The 23,118-nt window shown below is 37.4% G+C and overlaps 1 protein-coding gene across 6 annotated transcripts in view; it reads left to right on the forward strand.

Moving 5' to 3' along the window:
- Positions 1 to 23,118, forward strand: part of PTPRK (protein tyrosine phosphatase receptor type K) — a gene marked incomplete at its 5' end in the record, with an annotated part of 380,851 nt that overhangs the window by 194,572 nt on the left and 163,161 nt on the right. The window lies entirely within an intron of this gene.

Genomic DNA, 23,118 nt, shown 5'->3' on the forward strand with positions numbered 1-23,118 from the left:
CTTTTTGTGATATTCTCTGGTTTTAATTTTTCTATTAAGATCTTACCCTTTTAAGTAGGTTTAACATGTGATCCTTCCTATTTTTCAATCCTCTGTTTATTACAGCAGGGAAAGAGGGGCTGTCACCCTGAAGTGAAATCTTGCCTCCTTTACATAAAAATAATGAAACAATAATATAGAAAAATGCCTCAGAAAATCTTTATGCTCCTAATGAATACGTTGAACCAGATAGGAGTCTCAATTTCATTATTCATCTACATATCAGAAAGAATAGCAGCCTAACTTTCTGTTCAGGCAACTCTTCTGTGGAAGTAACTCTGCTCAGCTCCTTTGCTCAGGCAACATTTGCCTCTGGTTTATACAATTAATAGGTGCATTTCTCATTTTCTTTAGAAAGTGCAGGAAAGCTGCTTTTGCTGGAAAAGCAGGAGAAAATAGTTTTTATGGGATTTTTCAAAGAAGCCAAAGAGACTGATTCACACGAGGTAACAGAAATACCAGGTATTTGGCATAGGCTCCATTCTATCTTTCTGTGCTGAGCAATCTTGGCTGCACTGGTTTACATTTGAAATGGCAATCACAGAATGCTGAGATTGAAAGGCAACTCTGGAGGTCATCTGGACCAAACTCCCCCGGCTCAAGCAGAACCACCATGGGCCAGTTGCCCACGATCATGTCCAGATGGCTTCTGAAAATCTCCATGGATGTATATTCTGAAGCCTCCTTGGGCAACCTGCAGCAGTTCTCAGGCACTCTCACAGTAAGAGAAAGTGTTTCCTGGTGTTCAGTGGGACCTTCCTGTATTTCACTTTGTGTCCAGTGCCTCCTGTTCTGTCACTGGGCACTTCTGAAAAGAGCCTGGCTCTGTCCTCTTTGCACCCTCCCTTCAGATGTTTGTTCACATCAGCAGTATCCCCCTGAGCCATCTCATCTCCAGCTGACTCTTGAAATCCTTCTGATGTGACTGGTCTTTTATTGTAGTTCTGATGTGTTCTTCAGGAGGACTTGAAACATTTGAGGTAAAGCACACATTTAGCTTTTATTTCATAAGACATAAATTTTATACTACTTCATATAGGCTAAATTAATATTCTCATTAGGCAAAAACTAGCAATTTCAGTGTTGATATGCATCTTCCTTATGTGTTCTCTGAACTTAAAGGTGACTGGTCTGGATCAGAGCCAATACCCAAGTCCTGTGCTTCTGTATCCTGCCCCAATAGCCAGCGACTGGGCCAGAGTATCAGAGAAAAGTAGGTGTAGAAGCATCCTTTGGTGACTTGAAATTTTTTCTGTACCAGAGGTCTGTGGTTCAGACATCTTCTAAGAAAAGAGCAATACCCTATCAGCTTGGATATAAGTGTTGTACCTCAGTTTCTCACTTATAAATATACAGGAACCAGAACAGATTAATGATTAATTCACTTATTTGGTGCAAGGACCATTTTCTGTTTGTAGTTTTCATTGCCTGATGTATATTTTTCCCTGACATGCATGATGGATGTTGATGCTTTGTGGCACTTTGATTCACAAGTCCTAGCAGCATGAGTTCCTCTGGTGTTTTCTGCAAGGCTTCATGAGAAGCCTTGCCTGCCGGCATGAGAGCACGTGGGACAGCAAATTCTGTGGAAGTCCTCTCTTCTCACTTCACAGTGGCAAGAAGCATGACGGGAATACTATTTGCACAGACTCTGTGGAAATCAGAACAAAAGAAAAAAGAGGAGGAGGAAGGCTAGGAATGCTGACAATTAACTGGATTGATGTTTGCATGGCTATTTCTGCTTTCTGAGAGCTGCATTTTTATATGACGGTATAATTACATTTCTAGGCATCTGATCACATGTAGAACTACAGAGAGATTTTCTTCTGTCATTCCTAATTGGCAAGTGTGACACTATTTTGTGTGTCATTAGGTGTGACACTGCTTTGTGTCCAGGAATGAACATGTAGCAGGCCTGACTGGTTTTCTCATGGCCGTCTTTGACCATGTTACATAAATGTTCAGGCAGAAATGTGCTTTCAAAGCAAATCTCCAGAAAAGGGCCCTTCCCTGCTTGCCAGGCAGTGGACTGCTACTTGTTCTTATCAGATCTTGTGGAGACTTTGCCATGGCTTGGCAGCAAAATAAATACAGCTGCAGGGTCAATGAAAATCAGTGGGAGCCTATAATGGATGGTGACCTGGGGTGATCTTCACCAAGTGGCTCATGGTTGCAGAGGAGTTAGCTCTGTGCTGTCAGGCTTAGTGCTGGCTTTAGGTAATATTCCTCCCGGGTTTTCTGCCTCTGTGGCAGCCCCCTTACAGGCAGCATAAACTGGGTATCACCTGCTCTGCCTAATCCAGCAAAGCCAAGATCTGATGCAGCTTCGCTCAGCCTGATTCAAAATGGTGTTGCTGGTGATACCACAAATGTGGCATCAGTGATTGCATGAGCGAGATCTCACTGTTTAACTTCTTTCCTATACCTTTACCATTTTCTTGTGTGCCTCCTTATTGTGAAAATACTTAAATGAATCCAAACATCAAATAAAGCTTTTGGGAAATTAAAATGTAATCACTTTGAATAGTAGGATTCTTGATGGCCTTTAGGCTTGATGGGAGTCAGTGCAAAGGAAAAAAAGAGGCAAGGGAAAAGCTTTCAGCAGGTGTCACTTCAGGGAGGAAATAAGGGAATTCTTTGTTTCTTATATCTGTGTTTTATCCAAGTGCAGTGACATGAAGATCATTTGCAGTAATGTGATTTTTCTCATCTTAATTAGAGATGTCTCCAGACTACCCCACCACATCACTGCTGTATTTCACTTGGATAATTTCCCTTCCAGTGTCTGGTCTGTCTCTACATTTATTTAAATCAAATATTTCATTTGAAAGCTGCAGCTCAGGATGGTCTCTCTCAGTTTAAATGCCACTGACATTACCATGGAGGTTAAAATATTTACTTAAGTATAGACAGAGTTCCCTTACCTGCCATCATTTTCCAGTGTGGGGGAGGGGAAAACCCCTCTAGGTTTGACATCTCTGTATTGTGCAGAGTTGTTAAAAAGGGTGCCGATGGGTAGATGCATGGTAATGATGAAAAGGAGTGCATTTGGAATTCAACATAGATGGCAGAAAATGCAGGATGTCAGAGAAGCCATATATTAAACGGAATTTGAATTGGAAACTGAATCCCAACCTGCCACTGGGGGCATTTTGATCATTTTGATTTATTAAACTTTTATAACAGCATTCAGACGAAGCTGAATTAAAACGCTTAGTCTTGGGTGGTTTATGGTACACAAGTCATCATGCTAGTGAAGTCTCGCCATGATCAATGTAGAGTTAATTTAAGTTGCTTTTTTAATGCAGGTGCACCTGTGTGCTTTAGTATGTATTTAAAAATCTAACAGTGTTCTAATGCTGAATCACTTAACAAAAAATACAAAATGGAGCCACATCGGTGTTTATTTTCAGCCGCATTTGAGTGAATCTTGCCATTAAATTGTAGTTGAACTGCAGGAAAACAAACTGCATATATATTCCTCTACCAATTTTATATATTGATAAATATATATGCATTATAAAATAGCTAGCAATGAAAATATAACTATTTCCTTGAAAACATATCATACTGCTAAAGACATGGGTACTTGCATTGTACTGTTCCGACCATCTCCCAGCCTCAGCAGCTGTACGTAGTCTCAGTGAGCACCGTCCCTGCAATAAAAAGAAATCAATTACTATTAGAGTGGCACTGCAGGTTAAAGGCATTTCAGGTTCACACTCAGTTTTGCAGCACGGAGATGATACTTCGCTGCAAATGGGGAATGATGCAAAAGATGGATGAGACAGAGTTCAAGGAGCAGTACTGTGAAGGTCTGGCACTATCATTCCAAGCTGTCTCAGAGACATGATGGATGATTCAGTGGCAAGAAGCAATAATACCTGATGATGAGAGATTCGTCTCGAGATCTTGAGCCCACTGCATGCTGTCTACCTGTTGGTGTTCCAGTGCCATAATGATTCCTGATGTGTTATGAAGAACTAAACTATTGTACTTAAGCAGCTAATTTGGAATGTTGAATTTAGTAACCTAGATTTTTTTCCAGCTTCTAGGAAAGCAAGTAGCATATCAAACGCTCCTGCACAGGGTGAATTTAATTACCTCTTATTTATGTGTGGTACCTGGTGACAGGATCTTGTAGGCTGTGCTAATACAATAGGTAATTTGTTACCTCCAGAAATCACTTTCTATGTGCCCTCTGATCATTATGATGAAACATGATAAATGATCTAGCCCATGAGGTGTAAATGAAAATGAAATGGATAATTTGATTCTATGTCTAAATTGTCGCTGGAAAAGTTGTTGCAATTATAATGGAATTTATCTCATAAAAATATGCTTCGCTGTGTACCAATGACCTTTAATCATCTTGGCTGGGGACTTACTTGAAGAAAATTTTAACGAGATTACAAAAAGTTTGCTCAAAGTAGTTTGGATAGAAGTTTTTTCCTTTCCTAAAGAGTTTCAAATGTTTGTCTGTTTAATAATTTGTATTGCAGGATTTTTCTGCAGTGTTAACTGCTGGAATATTTGCAGAATTATATAGAAAATGGTGAGAAACATATCTGCCTCTCCTGAAAAAGAGGGACGCTTAGCTACATGCAGAAAGATAGATTTCTTCCTGCTGAGATGCAGCGTTGAATTTGGATGTGCTGGTTTACTAGAGAGCTTGTCATTGAGATTGATATGGAACTGCTTACAGGCATGTCTTGGAGAACATTTAAGGAGTGTTACAGGGAAAATGAATGTGTTTCTCTCCCCTGTTCCCCTGGTATGCTCACAGTGCTAATGGCAGAGTCTGTGTCCTACCTCCTTCATGAGGAAGGATGACACTGTTGCATTAGGACTGATATTTGAATTTTCATCTCTTCCCTAAATTTTTTGTGATTTTTATTTTATTTCTTTTTAAACTTATTTGTTTCCAGGACCTCACCTATAACATTTCTTGTAGTTATTATATGTCTATCCTCTTAGCCTTTTGGCATGTCCTGTACTGCCAAACACTTTGTACCATCCCAGTTGATGTCTGTACGTGGCAACAAGTGCAATTTTTCACTTCTCTGATTTCTTTTCTATTAAACAAAAGAGAAAATTTCTATTGATGGGTTTGAGGACTAAACAGAGACAAAACTCAGTGAACAGTGTTAAGAGAAAGTGAGAACACCTTCTTAGGAATTAAAAATTGCTTGGAATTAATTTATATTAGAAACCTTACAGACTAACAAGAATGGAGAGTAGGGATGGTAGGGAAAAGCCTCTCAACAGTCAATTTGATGTTGCATTTTTCCTTCAAGAAAGGAGGGTGTAAGTAGAAAATATCACAGGATGATAGAATTTTGAAGGTTGGAAGAGACCTTTAAGATCATCAAGTCCAACCATCAACTCAGCACTACCACTGTAACCCCCCAAACCATCACCCAGTGCCAAATCCAGACACCTTTTAAATACCTCCAGGGATGGTGACTCCAAGTCCTTCCCAGGCCATCTATTCCAATGTCTGACCATCTGAACAGTGAAAAAGCTTTCTTCTGCTATCTAATATGAATCTCCCCTATGTCACCTTAAGGCCATTTCCTCTGGTCCTTTAACTGCAGGCACAGCAGGAGAGATCAGTCTCCACCTCACTGTAAACTCCTTTCAGGGAGTTGTAGAGAGTAATGAGGTCTCCCAGACCCTTCTCCAGACTAAAAAAACCCAGCTCCCTCAACTGATCCTTACAGGACATGTTTTCTTCACCTTTCATGAGCCTGATTACACTTCTCTGGATGAGTCCCTAACCAGTATGATCTGAAAGGCATATGTTGCATGGCATTAGTTCAAGGCTTATAAAGCAGTGATGATTTTTGATTAGTTCTAGTTTTATTAACAATGATCGGCCTAACTTTGTGTGAATTAGGTTAATTTGAATAAATAAATGCCAGGAAAAATGCTTTACTCAATTTAGAGTTTTTGTCTGGAATTTTCCATAAGTAAATGGATTATAAGATAAATGAATTTGAACTTTACTTGAATGTATAAAACATCTTATAGTTTGTGGAATCTAGATGAATCTTTTATTCAATTTTTTTATATTTATATTAGCTTTTTGGTCCTTGTGCCTATCTTGTGGTAGATCCTGTAAGCCATACGGAACTGTACCTGTTTGTGGACACTAGGTAAAATACTACAAGGCATCAATGCCATATGTGTTTTTAGTAAAGCTATCTTACTTTAGTAAATTGGCTTACTCATTTCCTGAGAAAATCAAGAATAGTATATTGTATCATTTTCCTGATCTATTTCACCATCCAATAAGGATTAAGTCTAAAAATACTTCTTTTTCTGTTTTACTTCTTTTACCTAAAGTTTCAGTTCTGAGTTTATGTGAAAATCTCAGCTTTATTCTTATATTGGCAGCCTCATGGTAACCTAAGTTGTGTTTTTTAACAACTGGAGATATAAAGGCTGCCACTTTTGAAGGGAGATGGGGTAAACTAGATGCTTTTCTTTGGCTTAAAAATTGAGATTGAAGTCTCATGACGTCTAATGCTTGCTTTGAACTTTTCTCAGACTTTGAATTGTGTTGACAGCAGTTGGAAATGTCTTGACTAATGATTTATTTTTCAACTTTCCACTTCTTTTCGACTGGATGACTTGCATGTCCTAGAAAAAACAAGATACATTTAGTGTGATCAAGCTTGTGATCTGTGGGCTACATCATCAGCCACTGCAATATTTTCCCCTTCTTTTTATTGGCAGTAGAAAGGAGCAGCTGTTTGGCAGTGCATGAAGCCCAGCTTCATTTTACCAGCCAGATACATTCAGGGTACAGTTGCAGCGTGGTTTGTTGTTTTCTTTTGTTTTTCTAATATGTGATGCTGAGGCACAGTTCCTGCTTTTAATGTATGCAGCGTGGCACTGGGCCACCTTCGTGCACTGAAGAGGAGAAGACATCTGCAAGTTCTCACAAGTATAGCATGCTGCAAGCCTCACTTTTGCCAATGCCTTCTCTGTTTATTTAATTTCCTCCCCCCTATTTTTCACCTCTGGACTTTCTGCAATGTGATTTTAGTCTGCATCTTTTGTGCCCTACCTGTTGGTTGCTACTTCTCTCAGTGAAGCAGGGAAAATGCCGTCATGTTGAATGTGCCAAAAAATGACAATGAGGTAACTGAAAGGTGATAAAAGAGTCTGTTTTACTAGAAAGAATAGCTCCTTTTCCAAAAGGTAATATAATTGGACACTTTAAGAAAAAAAATTTGGACTGTGTCTGTATTCTGTCTGGCTGCAGACATGTTTAAGATGTATTTTGAGTTTAGGCTTACAGACTTCTCATCTTTCCTGATGTTTGTCTTTGTTTTATGTGGGAAGCTGCCTCTACCTTTCAATTTTTACTTTTTATTGCTTAAGTTCTTTGTCTTCATCTATCTCCTCATGCCATTTTAAAATTCTGTTTGACCTTCCTCTTGCATTTTTCCTTCAACATGGCTGCCTAAAGAAATATTTAATGAGTTTTATTTTTCCTGGGAACACCTCCAACACCTACTTGACCCCTAACTAGGTATGTGGACTATGCAACACAAAGAATTGTGCCCTACTGACACTTCTTTTCCCTCCAAATTACTGTCATTATCAGTGACATTTTCATAATTAGAACCAAAATGATCCTCGTTCTTTTACTTTCAATTGTTCCTGTAATGGCTTTAGCCTCTTCTTTGAATAATATTATAAGAGATTAAAGAACTGATAGAGAGAACACAGGCTGGCTTTTCATTCAAGCCAAATCAAGTGATGGTTTCAAGAAGCTGACAAAGCAACTTTTTGGAGTTGCAGACAGATAGGATGGTTTAATTAATGTTTTGTTTTATCCAGATTTTGCTGCTTTTTACCAAAACAAACCCTAAAGCAGGAATTTAGTGGTTGTCAGTGCTTCCAGGCTGGAACAAAGAATTTTTAGAAATATGTCATGAAAGAAGGACAATGTTCTTGCTCTGAAATGGAATGTTGTGTGCAGGTGCTATTACTTACATTGCAAAAAATGGAGGGGACAGGCAGGGGAACGTGTGTGCCGAACAGTCACCTTATTAAGGAGACTGTCCCCTAAGACATTTGCATCATTAGGACTTCTGATAATTAAGATGAAATATATTTGAGTAAGAAGACAGCCTTCTGGCCAACTGACTAAGCAGATGCCAAGTGGAAGCAAATGATGCTAAGTTGAGCTCTCAGGCAATTAACAGAAATTAATGGACCAGGTACCTACAGTCTGTTTCCTGTGGGTATCAGTTCAGTGTCCTTGCCCTTCCTGCACTTCCAACTCAGATGACTTTCAGGGCTTTAACACATGAGGTTTCCTTATCGAAATTTGCTGGGAGTTATCACCTGCTTAGCAGAGTTCACAGAATTCCTGTGGTGGATTAAAAATTTCACATGATTCTGGAATTTTAATTGATTGAGTGGGAATAATTGAACCAATTCTTCAATTACAAGAATCCTGTTTTGACTCATAGCATAATGTTACAGAAGAACCTTTCCAGAGGGACTTGCACTGAGTAAAGAGCTGAAACCTGTCATTCACCATTTGGTCTTGTTTCAACCTCATTGCTGAAAAATGCATCCCCATATTGCTATAATTTATGAAGCTTCCTAATCTGTGAAGGAATTTCTTGCATGCCCTGTTATTGACTGATTCTGTGCCTCATGAACAGATGCATACACCAATTATTTATTTGTTTATTTATTTGTTGGACCCTTCCTTAAGAGATATATGTAGGCATGGACAATATCTGTTTATATGCAACAGCATCTGATATTACAGAAGAGGCAACAAAAGGCATGGTCCTACCTCTCTTTTCTCTCTCCGACTCCCCTATTTCCTCTTCTTTTACATCAGAAGCATGCTTGGCCCTCTCTCTAGTGAGCTGGTTGGGGACCCAAATTAAAAAAAAAAACCCTGACACTGTAGAAAGAAGTGGGTGTTTTTTATGAGAGATTAATATGCTAGTTGTAGAACCACTGGTCTGGAAAATATGGAAAAACCAGAGAGGAGGTGGTAGTTTACTCCCCACAATGATGTGGTCATATTGGGTTGGCTTAGATATAATGTTAAACTGCATCCTCAGCCTGCTTTGCAGGTGGATTACACTGTGCTGCAAAAATCTTTGTGCCCACAGGGTATTATAGTGTGGAATAGTTCCTGAGATAAACACTGTTGTCTTGGGGGTTTTCTTTGGGAGCAGCTTCCTTGTATGAACGTGCCTTTAGAGGAGTTGATATAACAGAAAGGGACTGACAGGAGATACAAGTATGTTCCCTCAAGCCCACATTATCTTGTCATAGCTGAGGAGATAACCAGATACCAGAATGATAGGCCTTAATGTAATAGGCCTGAATAGAAAAACCCACAGTAAACCTCATTTTTGGGTTGTTATGGGAAAAAAACAGCTGGACTTGGTATGGAAGAGGAAGAAATCAACCAGAAAAAAGAAAGGTAAAGAAAAAGAAAGATAAGTAAAATATTTATCTTGAACTGGTTTAATTTCAGAATGCTAATCAGGCCACTTAAATACATAAATACAATAACACTTGGAGTGGCTTTTCAGCAATATACTAATGAAGTAAGCTATAATGATTTGTATAGGAATGACTAAAGCATGGAAAAGCAAACATATCAGTGTAGTTGTTTTATCAGTAGTATTCAATGAATAGTAAGAAAGACAACTATGTGCACATCACTGTGCTGCTCTGAAAAGTATTTGAAATTTTCAGCCAAAGAAAAAAAGTGGGGGAAAAATGCATTCTTGTTAAAGGATTTGTGGAATCTAAATTAAAAATATTCTTCCACTGAAGAAAAAGTGACTGATTGCAATATTAGAAGTAATTCAAGTTTCTCGAAAGGGCATTTGAAAGGAGTGAGGCAACCAGAGGTAAGGTGTTCATAGAAGAGAAAAGACAATATAAAGGCAAAAATAGTATACTGAATAGCAAAAGATTATGAACTTGGGTGAGAAAAGTGCCATGGATTGAATAACAGATGTTTTGTGGCTTTTTAATGATTGATTATTATATGATGTAAATGGGGCATGAAGAGAAGCGCTTCATTAAATAATTTGAGAAAAATTAGGCAACATATCAAAGGGAAAATGTTTTGGTCTCTTTAGTGCTTTCAAAGGATACTTTGAGCTTCAGCAATGTTACTGGCCTGCTTCTGTTACCCATTTTTTACTTAATGTGTTGAAGAGAAAGAAAGATAAATTATTTGGGCCAAGAAAAGTATAAATACTGTTAGAGTTAGAATACTTACCTGTGAAGGAAGTGCAGGTAAGTATTACAACTACCTGTGAAATGAAGGCAGATAGCAGGGCAAAACATTTTGCTTTGGCAGGAGAGGCTGCATAGAAAAGTGTAGTTTTATCTTCTTTTAAGGTATTTTAAGAGTTGTAAGCCCTAGTATTACTCATGGATTGGCCTGCAATGAGAAGAATTGAGTGAGTTCAAAACAAGCTGTTTTAATTGCTGCCTTTGTTTACCTTTGCTGATCATTTTCCCCACACATTAAAGTTATGTTGGGATATGAAAAAACTTCATAAGATGTATGTGGAATGACTTAATGAAGGTACAACATAATTATGGTTTCTTACTGGATCTATATTTCATTAACCATTCAGGGATGTAAATCAACAGAAAATTAATCTGTTTTCAGCTGGTTAGCTTATATTGCTTTGGCTCTGCAAAGTAGCTTTTGTTTTAAAACTTAGAGCTCTCCATTCAGGCATCAGAATAATAATAAAAACCTTTAATATAATTAAATGTGAAGGATATGTGACCACACAGCCATGCACCATCCACACTCTGAAAGAAGATAGCTGGATCATTAGTAGCTCTATGCAGAGGGCGCTCATCTATAATGGATTACATGGACTGAAGCCTATGGGTTATTTCCAATATTGTCCAGTATTCAATGAGTAGCTTGACAGCTAGCAGCATTTTCTTGGCTTTTTTTACTTCTGGGGAACATGATAGTGACTTCAGAAAACATTGCTGCTGGGCCAAAACTTTCTTAGTTTAATGAGTAGGCTTGGGGAGAGATGTAAGAATGAGAGAGGCACTCCATATATCACTGAGCATCTAGCCATCTACAGCTTAAGATTTATCAAGCCAGAGACTATATCAATGAATCATGTGTGTAATATTCATGATAAACCTACAAATTTGTGAAATAATTTCTGAACTTGCGCAATTGGGAGCAATGAGTTCCCACAATTAGCTCAAGTTATTTACGGAAGAATGTACTTCCCTCTAAAGCTGCTGTCTATTTTCACTCCAAGAAATAGCATGTCATTCCATATTAATCAGTTTCATGCCACTTGTCATTTCATAAACATCTACCATGTATTCCTTCAGTCATCATTCTTTTGTGTTGAGCGTTGCAGATCGATTAAATGTTTCCATATAGGAAGTTGTCCTGGGTCTTCAATAACTTCTATTTGGCCTTCTCTTCTGGCTCATCTCCCAGGATATAGGAAGACCAGATCTATATAATTTATTTTAGATGAGAGAACATTACAAGTTTACACAATCACACAAGATATTATGCTTTCTTAATAATCACTGATATCTTATTTTTTTGTCTGAATTGAACTGACATGGTCTTGAAATTCCCAACAGAAATATTATTCCTGTCTGATTATACTGATTTAGAGTCCATAAGAGATTCATAAGGCTCAATGCACTCCTTTGTATTTATCAGCTTCGACTTTATTTGCCATTTGATTTCTTAATTCTGCAGTATTTTAAGGAAAACAAGAAAAGCTGGATGTGACTATTCACAAAAATACCTGCAGCTATGTAGCACAGCAGACAAGGCTACTGCTTTAATTGGAGCCATCACTACAACCCCATGTTTTCTTACTGGCTTTGCAGGTAGACGTATGACTTAGTGAATGTTTAGGAAAATGGTTCAGCCTCAAAAGGAGGGCTGTAGAGACTCCTCTGAGAATCTCTGAACCTTTAGGGTAAGGTATTGTCCTTGGAAATGGTGAATCTCTGCAGAAATTCTGACTCCAGTCAGACAAGAGGAATGGATGTGCAATGTCCTTATGCTGAGAGATTAAGTGTCTTCTCTAAAATCCTGAATTTCGTTCTGAATGCTCCTTTTTATTATCTAGTGCCTCACATGCAACTAGGCTGAAAAATCGAAATGTCATTTTGGAAATATTAAAGTAAATGTTTTTTCTTGCATCTATTTTCTGAAATTGGATGAATGTTTTTATCTTAACCTTGCCATCTTATTGTTTTGCTACACACATACACACCCACCCCTTCCTCCCCATAAAGAAATCTCAGCCTCTCTGGCCCATTTCTTTCCAAAGGAGAAAGATTTGGATTTTTTGTGTGTATATGGAGTTATTCTGTTTCCAATTTATAAGTCACTGCACTTAGAAAGCAATAAAATATGTGTGCATGAGATTGGTCTGTGGTACCTCCATATTCTTGACTGTAACCGAAGTTAACTATAAAATAGATTTCCTGTACTTGTGTGGCCCTGAGAAAGGGATTATCTGAACACTGGAAAAAGCCATAATTGGCTTCATGCTCAGGATTGCCTAGTCCCTGAATTTCACTGGCTGAATGTGGGTACTAAGGAGAAGTATTTGCACCCTGAGAATATGCCTCAGAAGTTGGGAAAAGAGGCTGTGCCAAGTGGGGAGAACTCAGAGATACAAACCTTGCTGATTGCTGACTTCTCAGTACAGTGACAAAGAACTTCTTAGAGTGAAACTCTAGTGAATTTTGGAAAGAAAAACACTAAGTTGAATGAAAAGGAGAAGGTTTAGGGGATTTTTTTTTTTAAATTTCAGAATGTTGTGTTGTGGCTTCTTATGCTTGGAAAAAAGTTATGTTCATCTATTCTGAACATTTTCTTTAAGTCCAGCTTGCCTTTCCCATTACAGGTGGAGGAGGAATAATAAGTGAAGGCTTTCTTGAGAGCAGGCAAGATTATGTGTATTGAGAGGTAGAAGCCTAAAAAGAGTTCAGTGGGGCAGCTTCACCAATCCTCTGACTGAGTTGACAAAAAATGGGGTTTTTTTATGTCTCAAACTCACTTTTCTCAGAGGGATAGCAAGTCCCATGAGAGAAGTTTCTTGGTACTTGCAGTTATTTAAAAGCAAATAAATGTTCTTTGATTCTTCAAAGAACAGTCTCACATTAAAAGTTTGAGGCAGAACTTTAGAATTCAGCAGGAAGAATCATAACTCTGCTTGTCTTCATCAAAAACAGTATTTAAAATTTCTGAAAAAGTACTCCCAGCTTTGGGTACTCAGGCTAACAGAGCTTGCTGGTAAAATTGCACAAGTTTTTTTCCCCCATGATGGCATACTTTTGTTACCAACACTTCTGTAAATTGTGAGGGCTCCTTTAAGGTATTGCTGCTATCTGTTTAACTGGTAATACGGTGATAACTGATTTTTTTTTTGTCTCCAAACCTTTTGTGATGCTTAGGTGCTTGGTTCAACATGCAGAACCAACAAAAACCCAGCCTTTGACAAAATGCCTGTTATGCACAGGCCATCAAAATGTAGTAAACAACATAGATTACTTGTGCAATATTTGAAGGTAGCAATTTCCGCAATGGTGCATATTATTATAAACTGTATTATTACCAGTGGATCTTGTATTTGGAGAGAAAAGCTGTACTGTACAATTTCTGCCCTAATAATTTCTTCTCTTACTATTTTTGTAGAGTTGTTGATTTTATTTGCCTTTCTTATGTGAATACACAAGGCTGGTTCCAGAACTTTCAGTGTACCAGCCCAGCTTAAGTAAATGTTGATTACTATCATATTCAAGAATTAAATCATGCAGTAGCAGAATAAGAAGCTGTGTATTCTTCTTAAGTTTGCTTATCAAAAAATTTATAAGATAGCTTAGAATGGTTAAAATAATAGAGCAAAAAAAAGGTGTTTTTTTTAATTAAATATTTGTGTCAGTTGAAATAAAATGCAAAATTTAGGCTCTTACTCTTCTTGGGGAGTACCTTCTTTGCAACAAAACAAAGATAATAAGCTTTAATCAACTCATATAAAATCATAATATCTCATAAAGATCTTATTAGCATACAGAACTAGTGGGGTTTTCTGTTCTGATTTGTTTCTCTAGAAATTTCTTTCAGACTTTTCATCACACTCAGAATCCATTTGGCAATGGAGTGGATGGCAGCTGATTTGTTACCCTCATTTCATAGGTATTCCTTAACATCTATCCGGGTGCTGTGGCAAGGATGGTGGTTACTTTTGGCCACCTCTAACCCCCTGCCCCTTTCTGAGGCTGGCTTTCATGGTAAAAGCAGATATAGTAGCCAGCACCTTCTTAAAAGGTAGTCTCAATCCTTGCCTTCCATTTTCCTCCCTCTCAGGAGCCTGAACTTGTCCTTCTATTTCTCTGCTCACACCGGCTTTTGTCTCAAACCACTGGAGTTGCTGCAGAGACCTAGGAAAGCAGGGAACTTCCATGTACATGCCTGCAAGATCAGTTTTAAACCTAAACTACTGTGAATGTAGTGTAGAGGAGTGACTGCAAGCAACAGTGGTGGTGGAGAGTGGAGGAGTAGGGTTGCCCTCTGAGGTGTGTGTTAGATGATGTGTATTTCACATCTGTGATGTAAAACTGTGGTGTAAAAACCATTTTGGTTTCTGTTGGTTCATTGCATAGATTGAGGGAAGTGTCTCAGTGCCTCCTAAAATTAGTCCCCTTCTCTGTCATTCCAGTGGGCTGCCTTCTGGCATTTTTGGCAAGAAATATTTGGACATGCTGTAATAAGAAATGTGAAGACATTGCTGGTGGGAACATCTATATGTGTCTTAGAAAAGATTATGAATAGAAAGAGAGGGATTTGAGTGAAAAAACAGCACCTTAAAAATAAGTTTGCTCAAAAGTGGTGATGAATTCTGTCATTTCTCCCCATAGATTTGCATAGGCTGAGCACGCACAAAATCTCTGTAGATAATATTTAAGGTGTAACCCTTATATTACCTTGTATCAGTTTTTCCTCTGATGGTAGTATTCAAGTGCTGACAGAAAGCTTTTACCATCTGTGAAATGGGATACCTGACAAAGAACTTTGAAGAATGCCTTGCCAGTCTGAAGGGGAAGGTTTTCTGTTCATCTCTGCCCCCTGTGCATTAATTAGGTCTTGCTTTAATAATAAGTGTGTGACCCTTCCCCCTCCCCTCCCCCAGCTCTCTCTGTGCATCAATAATTTAACCCATAGTTTGGGTTAATGGTTATAATAAAATCAGTCTCATCTCTTACACGCTTAAGTTTCTGTAATTGCTATTAAATACAGCTGTAAATGCTGGGAAGCCAAAGCCATGCCAGCTGTTCCTCCCATCTGCAGGTACTGAAGAGTTCAGTACCCTTCTGGTGCAAGGATGTGTACAGCTCATTGCATTTATAGAGCATGATACAATTTTAAATCCTGTCTCACGATGCTACTATCCCAACAGCACATGACACATTTTCTCTCTGCCATTTAAAAGGCATGCAGGAGAGCTGGTGATAAAAATTTGTGAAAGTGCTGGCAGGTTATAATGTGACTTCCAAAATAAGGCATAAAGGAGAATTCCAGGACAGAGAAGTGCTGTCTGTGTGAACTTTTTCAGCTTTCAAGTTTTATAGATAGGTAGAGCTTGTGAGGTGTAAATCTATGTTAGTTCTTCTTTTTTCTTTTTCCTCTTTTTATTTTTATCTATTTATTTCTTTATTTATTTTTGTTTCACTGAATTCTATTGAAATGCTCTGGTTTTGTTGCAGATGTTTGAACTTTTTGAGTTTGATTATAAATATGTCTCTGTAAATTTGTCCATCAGAAATTTTCTATTATTTGGGTTGTTTAGGCAGTAAATTGAGTGTGTGAGCATGACTACAGCATCAATAGATAAAAGAATAATGCAAAAATCTTCATAATCTCATTTTACTGGACCAGCTCAGACTTAAAATTAAATAAAAGTTAAATTAATACAAGTACTTAGAAAATAAATATATTCCCATCACACATTGTATTTCCATGTAAAACAAAAATTTAGAGTCCCTAAAACAATATTTTGTTCTTCTTCAGGCTTTCTTTCTGTAATCTCAGGTTTTATTCCTTCTCACCATTGACAGCATGTGGATGTGCATGCAATTCCAGTATTGTCAAATTGCAAAACCTTGTAGAGTTGAGAGTAATTCTTTCTTGGGAGGTACCAATTTTGAAGAAGGCATTCAATTCAGTTTTCAACCTGCTGGTTCCTGACAATGAAGCAGATAAAATATTTCTTTCCAACAGTAATCTCAACACTGAGATCTCAAGGGCATTACTGATACATGTGGATAATGAAGTCATTTTGATCAACTCTTTGCTGGAGACATTTCTGCAGCTGACTCATTTATGCTGACTGATTTTTAAATTTTTTTTTATTTAAAATTTGAATGTCTTCTCATTACAGGTACCTCTTTTTCTAACATTTATTCATTTTTCCTCTAGGAGTGTGCTGCATAAATGTCTTTAATACAATGCAATCTTTTTGACAAAAGGTGTCATAATCTTCTAATTGATTCCCATAGTAACATAGCCTACTATCATTCAAAAAATAGGCATGTGTCCTGATCATAAATAGTGTAGAGAGATGACATATTCCATTTTTTAGACAGACTTTGTTTTTTTCTTTTACATGTAGGCTGGGCATGTTTTTAACCTTGTTTACAGTTTTTGCTGACAATGCTAAAGCTGCACACTGTTCCTTTATTTTAAAGGAAGATAATAAAATGAACGTGGTGGTGTTTCAAATCAAGGTGAATAAAATGCCACGGTGATGCATAGGACATAACATCACTATGCAGAAGTTAGCAGTTTTCACTGTTGAAATAATTCCTATTTCAGCACTTTAGGTGGTCACTAACTGCCACGTCACCTAAATTAAATACATTTTAGCTGCATGAGCTTGCAGACTTTGTTATATCTACGACACAAACTTTATATATTAGGTGCTCAAAGCTAAAACAGTAGTTTGAAGTGAGCTTGTGACATACTATTCCTGTTTGCAGTCCCCAAATTAGAGATATTATGTTGAAATATGTCAGTACCCTACCTAAACCAGGATTGTGAGCTCACTGTTCAATTTGCCATTTCTGTTTGTTGCTGTTTTTTCTCCAGTGACTGATTCTCTAGGTAGTTACCTGAATTTCAATGTTATATTTATTTTTAATGTTTATTTAAAATTGATCCTTTCACTTTTTCCATTTCAAGTAATAAAAGACAATGAAAATGGTCTTGCACACTCTCTGAAGAGAGTTGGATAAATCACTTGATACCACCTGGTCACTAAGCCATTACTTAGAACGACTTCTTTTGTTCCAGACAACTAACTCTCTTAATTAAAATGTAACATTTTGTAGGTATCGTGTCTCCACCTCCAGACTAGCCGCTAGTGCCAAATACTATGCCGTTGTGATAAATTCTATTTTAAAGTCACAGAAATGGTTTTCTGAAGTCAGAGAAATAAAGTCAACATAAGTGGAATTGGAAAGAAAAAAAAAAGAGTTTGAGAAAAATCTTTATAGCAGAATTTTAAATCATGAGCTGTAGAAGTTTCTTCGTGCAGCCACCATCACTTATGGTTACAGGACAGCAGCTGAGATAAGCCAGAATTAGTTTTAGATTGTGTTGGAGTCTGATTTGGTTTTGGCTTTGGGTTTTTTTTTTTTTGTTTTGCTTTTGGGTTTTGTTTTCATTTGTTTGTGGGTTTTGTGTGGTTTTTAATTTATTTTTTTTAATAAAGGTGGGTCTTTATATGGAACACATCACTGTAAAAGCCTACTGATTTCTACATGAAGAAGTAACTCTATGGTGTAATATGTCTAAGTTAGTTATTTTTATGAAAAAAGTCTTTGCTGCCTTCTCCACCAGTACAGTGCTTGCTCCAAGCTACCTGTAGAAGACAAATATGGGAACAATAGAAACTTTCCTATCAGAAAAAAAATTAACAATGTACAATTGTTAACAATGTAGAAAAATAAAGTGCCTGTTAAAATGAGTTAAAGTTGACAAACAGAGATATTTTTGTCCACTGTGAGAAAAAAAAAAAAAAAAAACCCACAAAAAAAATTTATTAAGAAAATGGTAAACAAGTTTATGAACAAAGAGAAGAGCCAAGCGATGGCTTGGGGAGTTATTAATTAAATGGCCAAAGCTTGTGAGAGCTCCAAAGGATTTGCAGCTGTTTGGATTTTTATTGTGTTAATTTCTCAGTATCATTTGGTCTTGCAGTAGTGGAGGTGATTGCAAAACTTCTCCAAGGTGAGTTTTTTTGAGGGTTGCAGATGGTTTAAGAAAGTGTGCTTTCCTGCAGCCTCTGCAATGTGCTATGCCCAGCAGTTGAGCTCGTAGTCCTTTATTCTGATGTTTTTCAGATGCATTGTTTCTTTTGGGCAGGAGTAATCTATGTAGCTGATGTATAGTGTGTCTGGCTGAGAATAAGCTTGCACTTGTTCTTCTCCTTTGTCACAAGAATAAGGTGGGCTGCTGAGATGAGAAAAGCAAGTAAGCACCACTATGTGGTATGCAGGCAAAAATCCCACGAGCTAAGTCCCTAATGGCAGCATTTCTCACCTAAGGCTGTGGTGTGTCTGCACCTATGAATTGGGTAGTTAATATTGTCCTGATGTAATTTCGTTTATTGGACTTCCCAAGTGAAGTCGGATTAGTGGTTAGGAGGTCTTGGTGTACGTAGACCTAGAACTGTGTTTTTAATAATTCTGAAAAAGAAAATATGCCACATCCTTACTTTTTTGGCTTTTTTTTTTTCTTTTTCAGTCTTTTTGTATTTCCTAGTTTTCAAAAGCCAAGGAGAGTGCTTATCTTCCATTACTGAAATGTCCTTAATGGGTTGCACAAACTATTCAAAGCATAGGCTTTGGTGGTTTTTAATTTATCTTCAATGTGTTATGCAGCAAAACCACTAAGGACCAAACTACTCACTAGAGGTGGAGTGTATAGGGTGGCAGACTCAGCTGTGAGTGTAGTCTGTCATGCACAGAAGGAGAAAACTTGAGATCTTGTTGAAAATTTAAAAATAAAGTGCAGAGGCTTTCTGTGACTTTAAGGTTCATGATACCTCTGCTGTTCATCAGGTCTGTGCTTTCAGCTTGGCGTCCCTCAGTCCTCTGCACAAACCTGCTTTTTAACTGAGCAGAATAATTTCTTATCAGGCAAGCACTGTTTTCTGTAATGCTTTCCCCTTAGCTGGCAAAGTCTCCTGTTTGTTAATACACCTTGTGTTGGTGCTAAGGGGTGGCAGGTCTTGTCAGGCTTCTGTCAGCATAGAAGACAGCCAGGTGTCCTTGCAGACAGGCCAAGTCCAAAATAAACTTATTTGTCTTAAATTCTTTTTTTTTTTTTTTTTTTTTTTTTTTCCTGTTAGAGCAGTACTTCCTTACAATTTTGGAGAGTTGAATTACAGATATGCCAGATGCAGAATGATTTTTGCAAAAATAAAAAACACAAAACAGTGTTTGGGCTCTAAGTCTCCAGTCAGGTTTGTTATTATTTTCAAACTCTTCATAATTCATTTTGTCACCACCTTCATGACTACATAATTTCTTTCAGTTATACTTCTTTGGAGCTGTATGAGAAACATCTTCTATTTTTCCTCCAGCTTATAATTTAGAGAATGGAGAATTTCCTATTGTTACTCTTCTTCAGTTACTAGTCTCATTGTTTCATTTGTGGCTTAATATACACTATTTGAATTTTTGTTAATTCTTTTTTTTCTGCAGGATTAATCAGCTTTTAAGACCAAGAATGTTGTTTCTCTGCTAGTACTTGACTGCTATAACTTTTTCTTCTAAATGTCATTCAGGTTCTTCAAATTTTAAGCAAATATTTCTACTTCCTCTGGTTTTCAATACTTTTTAAAACACATAAAGCTGGCATCCAGTACCAGCTTTTCCTCCAAAATGTAACAATATGTAGAATTCTGGGTTTTTTGTTTGTTTGGTTTTTTTTGTTTGTTTGTTTGTGGTTTGTTTTGTTTTGTTTTTGGTGTTTTTTTTTTTTTTTTTTTTTTTTTTTTTTTTTTTTTTTTTGCTTTGAACTAATCATTAACAGTATATAATTGCAAGTAGATACAAATGAAACTACTTTCCTTTATTTTAAACTTTGGAAGTGTTTAATCTTGGAGGGCAATGTAGTATAGTATGCATAGGTTACTTGAGAATATTGGAAATTTTGTGTATATTAGTGACTATGCTAATAACACTAATGACCTTTTCTGGTTGTTTTTTTCTGTCTGTGAATGTGTAATTATTTGCATACAGTGTTTCCTATTAAAAATATGACACAAACACTTAACTGTAGGAAGACTGGTAGGGAAGGTTGAAGCTGCATGCTTATTCTAGTCATTGGTGCCTAAATATCACACTACACTTAATATACAATGTCATATACATACTGATGTGAGCATAATGTACTGCTAGTAGCTCAGCAGAATGAGAACTTAGTACTGACGAAATGTCAGTCTTAATTTTTTATTACCCTAGCTGTGGGCATTTTATGTCAAAACCAGAGCTGACCAAATATTGCAACATGTTATGCATGAAAACACTTTCATTTATTGAATGTCTTGCAGATGTACAAGTGGTCTTTTAATATAGTCTTTCTGAGATGTTAGTGGTCATGAAAAGTGGAAGGGATTTCGTCAGATTTAACACCTTTATGCACTGGCTAAAAATATAGTCAGAAAATGAATCAGTAATTAAACTAGTTACATTGGATAAGGAATCTTGAATTTTGTGCTTAGCAAAGAAAGAAATGAAACTCACCATGCGGATCTTTGATCAAACTTGTTTATCTTAAATACCTATTAAAATTATGATTCTACCGATGAGTTCTACCCTCTATGGGCTGAAATTTTTTTTTCATAAATTATTGTTTAGAACCTTATGGCTTTATGCAGAGAGTTCATGGCTGAGAAAAAGGGAACTGAGCTCAAGGAAAATTGATTGCTAGGAATAGGAGAGCTATGTGCCTTTGCCATATATCTCCTCATAATAATTGGGGAAAGCGGATTCTTTTTGGCAGAAATAAAGGGCACAACTCTCCAGTTGAGTTGCAATGAACAGGTCCCAAGGAGAGACACCACTGCACTGCCTCACCTGGCTTTAGGTCTAGGTGACTGGAAGCCAAAAACTGCATCTGAGTAGGGGCCACCTGCATTGGAGTGCATTGACAGGGCCAGGCAGGAGGGAAGTTGCTGTGGTGGGTACCTGGTGAGCCTCAGCCTCCTGCAATTCTTCCTCTAATCCAGGCTCTGAACACCTAAGCCATCACCTGGCTTGGCTGAAGCTGAGTTTTCATGTTATTTATAAGCCAGATCAAACTTCTTAGAGGGTGATTTTCTTTAGGGTACTTTTTCATGCATCTCCTTTTATTTTTCATGCCTCATATAAGAGGTTTTTCATTTTTGGCAGACTGTCTTCTCAGGGCACTCTGAAACTGGATTATTTACTACAGGTGGACCCAGATTGCTGGGGTAAAAAAAGCCAGCAACATTTACGTCCTTCCTTGAAGGACGTAAATTGTGTTTTAAAACTCACTGAAAGAAAAGTATTGTTGGTATGTGTGATATTTTCTATGGGACTGGCAACCAAAACATTAATAATGCCTTTGTTCTACCTTTTTAGCTATCAGTGGCACTTTTAAAACTGTAAAAGTTTCAGGTTGCTGTATATACCAAAGGAAATTGTGATTTCAAATTATAATTGGAGATGTGGTTATAGAATAATGAATGGGAATAATTAATAGAAAGCTAATTGGGTAACATCAGAAAAGTTTATCCTGGTATATTGGGATTGCATGCTTCAGTTGATACTTAGTGTACTTTTGGGATTTCTGGTTGCACCTCACCTCTGGTTCTGATTGTATATTGTATTATGAAGAATATTAATAATGCTGCAGAACAATTACTTGTTCATTTGCTAACTGATTAAAATTCATGCATAATTTATTGGAACTAGGAGAGACTTTATAAATAAGTCTCCTTGGCCTCAAGAGCTTAAAAACAAAATGCGTATGCTAATATAAGAATGTGCTTTACTTCTTAACATAAGAACTTAATAGGCAATGGTCTCATTAATGTGAGGTTTTATTTGTGATAATCGTGCTCTTAATCAAAGTGTATGCTTCTAAACATAGCCATATGTTTTAGAAATTTATAACTTGCAGTTGGTAGTGCATCATGCTCATCAGTGATGATGTTTTCTGCTATAATATACACTGACCTTAGAATACATTAGTTTGACATTTAATATGTTAGCTCCACAGCAAATAAACTGCCCTCATTATGCCCAGCTGCATTTCTGAGCTTTGATGCAGGTAGGGATCTAAATTTATTCATAAGCACATCTATTGCCAAAGAGGGGTAAAATATTAATAATTAATTGAGGTACTTTCTATAGTTTTGTATATCCTGAAGCAGAAATGGAAACATCTTGGAGCATTCACCTTTTCACTTTGGGAGGAAAAAAATCAGCTCCCATTACAGCCACTATATGTGTAGCTACAAACTCCCTGGTCTCCCAAATGAGTGGTTTGAGAAGCAGTTAATTTAGAAAAAAGTCCGCAGGATATATGCCAAAATCTGGGAAACTTGTTTGCTTATAGAGCTGGTAAATATACTGTTTGGAGCAAGCTGTGGTACCTAGAAGGGAAGCTTTGCTGCTGAAGATACAACCAGGAAGTCACTAGCTGAACTTCACAAGCAGGGAAGATGGGATGTCAGAGGAGGTCCCCCCGCTCCCCACCATGTGTCCTGTCATTGACACTGGTGGGATCATCTCTGGGAGGCAGAATACATGTAATGCATCTGTGTCTTTACTTCTGTTGTGTAGAATGTAAGGGTCCCCTGCTAAGGGAAATCCTATGGGCTGGGGTTAAAAGTTATTTTTAATATACTGGCCATGAGAGCCCCTCTACCTGCTCAGAGTTGCTGATTTGTTAGCTCTGCATCACTGCTGTGTGAAACCCCTGTGTGCACTGAATTTAGCATTGTTGCCTAATTA

The sequence above is a fragment of the Zosterops lateralis genome, assembly GCF_965231275.1.
Source record: "Zosterops lateralis genome assembly, chromosome: 3".
Lineage (NCBI taxonomy): Eukaryota > Metazoa > Chordata > Aves > Passeriformes > Zosteropidae > Zosterops > Zosterops lateralis.